Below are 6,704 nucleotides of genomic sequence, written 5' to 3'. Positions count from 1 at the left end.
TACAAAGTGCTTATTGGAATTGTAATTAATTCATTGTCTGATTCCTACTGGCCAGATCATAAGCTCTAGGGTAGTGTCTCTGGTTTGCTTTCTGTGGTGGAGCTCAGCTCCGTGGACATGCAGTGGCTTCTGCCATTGTGCCTTCCTGGAGGTCAGGCCCTTGCAGAGGCAGCCTGAGGCATGGCAAGCCACAAGAGCATGGCCCGTCCCCACCGAGCCCCACGACCAGAGCCAGAGGTGGCCCTGCCCCTGCACAGTACCGTGTTTCAAAAGAACGTGCCTCCTTTTAGGAAAACCTTGGGAAAAAAATCTCTACAAAACAAATCCAAGGCCACCATTGATTAAAAGATGGTTTTAAATGGCAGCTTCATCTGGCTGAGCAGTATAGAGAAAAATAGAAAAAAAAAAACAAAACAAAACGGAAGAAGGAATAAATGGCAGCTTCATAGTGCCTTTCCCAAGGCTCTGCCACACTGCTGGAGAGGGCGTCACCCTCAGCAGCTTCCCTTCCATGTTGAATAGAGCCAGGCTCTTCCCCAAGCCTCTGCCCTCTGGCTGGCATGCCCTGCCCGTCTTTTGCGTGGCTGTTCACTTTCTGAACTTGATCCAAGAAGCCAGTGGACACAGAGAAATGGTCACTCCCTTTCCCAGCTTCCTCCTGAAGAATGTCTGTGTGATGGAATAACTGTGATTAGAGGATGTAAATATCATAGACACGTGTGCACATAAACACAGCCTGCTCTTGCTGTCTCACCGTATTTTGCCTGAGCCAGGCATTGCTTCTCAGGACACTCCATCCTTCTTTCCTCTGTAGTATGTGGTGAAGGAGAACATGAAACCATGATGGGCCACACGGGGCAGATGAAGGGGCCCAGCGCAGATGTGCAGCGTGATGGTGATGGCATGTATGCACAGGGCTGCGGGCCAGGAAAGCTGAAGTCCACCATGGCTATACTTGCCAAGGCCACCTTCCCCTAAGGCCCACTCCCTGAGTCAGGCGAGGGCGCCATTCACAAATTCACACAGACACTTTCTAGGCTGGTGGACTTGACTTGAGAACAGAGATTTCTAGATTCTCCCACTGACATGGTGGTTAGTGAAGACTCCCCAAGCTCATGGAGCCCTATCTTCCCAGTCTCCCAGGAAAAATACAAGCAGGCCGATCTACTGATTTTCAGGAATGTGGAGGAATAAGAAATGCAAACACTGGAGGTGAGGGAGAGGCCACCAACTACATACACAAAGCAGCCCAGAGGAAAGGGAAGAGCAAGGAAATCCTCTGTGGGGGCTCTGCCTGTTTGTGATTGAAAGGGCAGTGTGTTCCTAGGGATGCTGGAACATAAGCTCACAGAATGGGCATCTTCCACAACAGAAATCCATTCTCTCACAGTTCTGGAGGCTGGAAGTCCAAGACCAAAGTGTCCACAGGGCGAGGTTCTTCCTTAGCCGCTCCCCTTGGCTCACAGATGGCCGTTCTCCTTTCTCTTGCTGCCCCTTCACATGGCCACCCCTCTGTGTGCCTGTGCCCCTGGGGTCTCCCTGCATGTCCAATTTGCTCTTTTTGTAAGGACACCAGTCAATTGCATTAAAAGTTTAAGGAGCTGTGCACAGACGCCAGGTAGACTTGTGATGGTTAATTTCATGTCTCAACTCGACTGGGCTATGGAGCGCCCAGATAGTTGGACATTCTTCTAGATGTTTCTGTGAGGGTGTATCTGGATAATACCAACACCTGACTTTGGAGATTGAGTAAAGCAGATTATCCTTCTTAATCAGGATGGGCCTCATGCAGTGGTTTCCCCGCTGAATATCCTATTCCAAATCCTGGATTTGCAATTAAAAAGGGGTGTGGAGCCCTGGAGGTGTGGGTGTAGGGAAGCCAACCTTGGGTTCAGCTTCAAAGGGGCTTGCATTCATATATTTCATCACAAATGTGGCCTGCCAGGGGAAAGAAAAAGGTTCTGGCCCTCAGCTCACACGAAGGTGTCCAGAGCCTCGCTGCATCTGGGACTGGCACTGCCCTGATCTGTGGTTTGTTGGACCGAGAGAGAATGACATGGAGCAGTGACAGGGGCCAGGGAAGGTCTTTGTGAGGGGAGACATCAGTGCTGAGCCCTAGAAAGGAGAAGGAGCCAGCCACACAAAAGATGGGCAGGGTATGCCAGCCAGAGGGCAGAGCCTTGGGGAAGAAAGAGCTCAGCTCTGTTCAGCATGGAAGGGAGCTGCTAAGGGTGACGCCCTCTCCACCAGTGTGGATCCCCAAGGCACCTCTTCTTGGGTGTCTTGAGTTCACCTCCACCTTCCAGGTGAGCACTGGTACCTGGGGCTCTCCTAGGCCCAGACAACACATATCGCTTGAAGCTCAAAGATAGTGTAATGTGTAGATAGTAAATCAGATTTGCCCTTTAAAGTATGGCCCAACACCAGCCACTTCCCTGTTCACAAGCTTTCCCTCTGACTACAGCCAAGCTGCTTACCAGGGCATAGATGGGGCCTCATAATGTCACCTCATGATGTCACTCACTTTCCCAGCTCACCTGCCAGCCCCATTCCCTGCCACCTCCCTTCCTGCTGCTCACCTGGCCCACCAGCCTCCACGTCCTCTCTGCCTTTGCTCTCCCTATCCCTCCGCTGCGGACGCTGACGTGGCACCTCTCATTCTCCACCGAGCCTGCTGCAAACCCTCACCTCTCCTGAAGTCCAACTCAGATGTTACCTCCTTCCTGAAGCTTCTTCGAGAGCCTCAGCCCTTGTTACCACGCTGCACTATACAGGCCTCCCTCCCTCCTGCCCCCTCCTAAGTTTCACTTCTGGCTCATGCCTGTAACCCCAGCACTTTGGGAGACTGAGACTGGTGGATCACCTGAGATCGGAAGTTCGAGACCAGCCTGGCCAACATGGCAAAACCCTGTCTCTACAAAAAATACAAAAATCAGTACACGTGGTGGCGAGCACCTGTAATCTCAGCTACTCGGGAAGCTGAGGCAGGAGAATCACTTGAACCCAGGAGGCAGTGTTTGCAGTGAGCCAAGATCGTGCCGCTGCACTCCAGCCTGGGCAAGACAACAACAACAAACCTGAAATATTTGAAGCTGCTTTGGCATTTTCATGACAGGCCAGCAGGGGGACTAAGTGAAGGTGGGGCAGCCCTTCCTCCCCTGCATTCTGGAGGGACAGAGTGAAGGTGGTCTCGGGGTATCTGAGTGTTCGCCTCCCCTGTGGGAGCAAAGCTCCTCAGCAGTGTCCAATCAGGGAGCATTGCCTGTGCGCTGGGACTGTCTGTGGCATCGCTGTAGCATCCTGTGGCTCCACAGAGATATCTGTAGCCTCTAGGCTATTATGATGTACATGGAGAGACAGGAGAGCAGGATCTGATGAGGACCAAGGGCAGTCGCAGGTCATTCCTAGGAGAGAGGGGATCTGAGGAGCAGGGTTGATCATTAGCAACCCACACCTCCACCCATGTTGGCTGACAGTCCTGTAGGTAGGTCCTGTGATCCCAAGTCCCTGGTTTGCAGATGCGCTTGACCCAGGACATGACGATCATAGTATTTCTTTCATTCTCTCACGTTCTTCATGGTGGTTGTTCACATGCAAGTCCCTCCCAGCCCGATCTCATCCTGGGAGTTATTTGTGGCTGACAGATGCAAGTCCCGGAGGTGACACCGTGCCTGGCACATGGGAGATGCTAAGCTGTGGCCGTTGAAATTCACTCTGTAGTAGAGACTCCATATATATATATATATATATATATATATTTTTTTTTTTTTTTTAGATGGAGTCTTGCTCTGTCGCCCAGGCTGGAGTGCAGTGGCGCGATCTCGGCTTGCTGCAACCTCTGCCTCCCGGGTTCAAGGGATTCTCCTGCCTTGGCTTCCGGAGTAGCTGGGACTACAGGCGCATGCCACCACGCTTGGCTAATTTCTTGTATTTTTAGTAGAGATGGGGTTTCACCGTGTTGGCCAGGATGGTCTTGATCTCCTGACCTCGTGATCCACCTGCCTCGGCCTCCCAAAGTGCTGGAATTACAGGCCTGAGCCACCGCGCCCAGCTGAGATTCCATATGTTTAAAGACACGGAGCGACACTCTAGCAAGCAGGCCCCGGTGAGGGATCTACAGGTGTGATTATAACTCGTAGCCGAATTAAAGACAGAACACTACCAGGTTTTATAGGATTTGAAAGTGGGCTAAGGACTTGTTCTGGCATTCAGACTCACAATTGCCAGGTGTGTAAAACCACCCCTAATCCTCTGGTGGAAATGGTTGTGGGGGGCCTTGCGAATCCAGAGCAATGGCCCAGCCTGGAGTTGGGGCGTCTCAGAGGCTGTATCGCTCGGGTAAAGCTAGATCACGGTGCAGGAAGAAACAACCCCCAAATCACAGCGGCTTAAACAACATAGGTTTATTTCTTGCTCACTACATATCCGTGGGGGGTGGTGGGGTGGGAGTGGGGAATTCTGCTTATTGCTTAGGACCCCGGGCTGGCAGAAGAGGGCTTCCACTGGAGAGCCGCTTCTATGTGGCAGCCTGCACCCAGGCTCTCAAAGCTTCTCCCAGAAGCAACCCCCAGCTCATGCTCCACTCGCCAGGGCAACCCCCACCTAACTTCCCAGCAGGCAGCATGTGACACATCACAGGTGCCCAGGAAAGGAGAAACTGCACCCTTCTCAACAAAGGCCGCCATGGAGGGGAGACTGCTGATGGAGAGTGGTCAGGAGTGGGGGGCTTCTTCCCACCCGCCGGTTCTCCCCTGTCCGCCAGGACTGAGCTGGACACAGGCACAGGCTGAGGCCCTTAAAAAGCTGAGCCTGGGAACTTCTGTCACCTGGCAAGCTTTGCCTTCCTTAAATTTTCTCAGCAGATGGTGAAATCCAATTTGGAATGCTCAGCTGGGGCAGATCATTCTAACCTCATCTCAGCCGTCAGCTGCGAAACAACAGGGTCAGGGCTGGGGTTGAGAAAGCTACCAGGACCAAAGCGTTTTTTGTATGTTTGTTTGTTTTGTTTACTTTCAGGAACTAAGGAGGAAAAAAGTGAAGGACAGAAATACAATCATTAATAATAATAATAAAAGAAATCAGAAACCAAGGTGCCCCTGACCATGCTGGGAGCAGAGGAGAAATGGCACAGAGGGATGGATGGGCAGACGGGACCGGGGAGGATGCCACAGGCTGTTGGGGTCAGAGGCCACCAGGAGGAAGAGCGCTGTGCTCTCAGCCCTCCACAGAGCAGGCTGATCTTCCCAGCTGAAAACCAAGGAGGGAGAAGACATTGCTGAGGTGAGTTGTGGGTGGCAGGTGAGGGCATGGAAATGGGAGTCGCCACCTGCTCCCCTCTGACTCCCCAGCATGGGTCACATCCCACTGACCCCGCTGTCACACCTGAGGTGCAGGGTTAACTGTCACTTTCTCTGGGAAGTTTCCTCTATGTCCCACCCACCACAGGGCCAGCCACCCCTACTCTATGTTCTCTCTCACTTTTTTTTTTTTCCGTGATGGAGTCTCGCTTTGTCGCCCAGTGCTGGAGTGCACTGGTGCAATCTCAGCTCATTGCAACCTCCGCTTCCTGGGTTCAAGCAATTCTCCTGTCTCAACCTCTTTAGTAGCTGGGACTACAGGTACACGCCACCATACCCAGCTAATTTTTGTATTTTTAGTAGAGACGAGGTTTTACCATATTGGTCAGGCTGGTCTCGAACTCCTGACCTCAGGTAATCCACCTACCTCGGCCTCCCAAAGTGTTGGGGTTACAGGCGTAAGCCACTGAGAGCGGCCCCTCCTGTAGGCTTTCTAAGCATCCTAGATTTCTTTGCACTCAGCTACGCTGTGCCCTCAGGACCTAGCACCATCCCAGGAACAAAGAGGGGCACTGTGAATTGAGAAAGAATGAATGATGGGGCTTGTGAGGCTCAGCATTTATTCTTCAGGAGATGACCAGGATGGACAGAGGCACCTAGATCTGGGGACAGCTGAGTCCTCCCTGCTGCTCAAGACTGGCATGGGCACCGTGGTGGGGTCCTGGCCACTGACAACTCAAGCTCCCAGGTCCAGCCTAGACTCCAGGGACCTGCAGGCCAGGCCAAGGCTCTCTGAAGCAAGAATCTGAGTCTACTAAACTGCCTTGTCCAACCCAACCCCCACTCCTCAGCTGGCTCTATCCCTGGCGGCTACAGCTTCAGACAGCCCCATACAACTCACAGATATGGGTTCTGGGGCCTTATCCTAACTCATCCAGCCCAGGGATACCCCAGTATTAGCCTTTCCAAGGAGAGGTTTCCACTACTCTCCTGAAACATTCAGAACGTTCCTACACCTTCTCTTCAGTCTTTCTTTGCTGAATCTCTTGGGAGTGAACCATTCCTGGGCACTGGGAACCAGAAGTACCAACCTACCATCTACCGCTTGGTGCCTCAGTTTACCTATTGTAAAACGGGCTGCATTTGCCGCTTCTTATTACAGAGTTTTGGGGACCATTACTATGAAAGCCCTGGATGGAAGACAGGGAGTCAGTTTTCATGATTTTGTTCTCTAGCTGCCCCACAACCTCCCTGGAAACTTCTGGAATGTGCTGCACAGGTCAAACTACAGAGGGGAACCCAAGGACTGGTGGGGGTCGGCGAGTGGATGGCCTGAGGCCTGGGAACACTGAATCATGGCAATGATTTTTAGTGCCTTTTCCTTTTTCTTTTCTTCTTTCTTTCTTT

General features: G+C 52.2%; 1 protein-coding gene across 1 annotated transcript in view; it reads left to right on the top strand.

The window, feature by feature from the left end:
* Positions 1–6,704, top strand: part of CUNH8orf76 (chromosome unknown C8orf76 homolog) — a 51,553-nt gene that overhangs the window by 31,547 nt on the left and 13,302 nt on the right. Inside the window, exon 6 of the transcript XR_005200705.1 lies at positions 5,017–5,280. The gene's annotated coding sequence lies outside the window, so the exon portion shown is untranslated. The remainder of the gene's footprint in view (positions 1–5,016; positions 5,281–6,704) is intronic.

Source organism: Cebus imitator, unplaced genomic scaffold, assembly GCF_001604975.1.
Source record: "Cebus imitator isolate Cc_AM_T3 unplaced genomic scaffold, Cebus_imitator-1.0 Scaffold68, whole genome shotgun sequence".
Taxonomy (NCBI): Eukaryota; Metazoa; Chordata; class Mammalia; order Primates; family Cebidae; genus Cebus; species Cebus imitator.
Note: the sequence above shows the minus strand (reverse complement) of the source record. Positions and strands in the feature narration are given on the sequence as shown.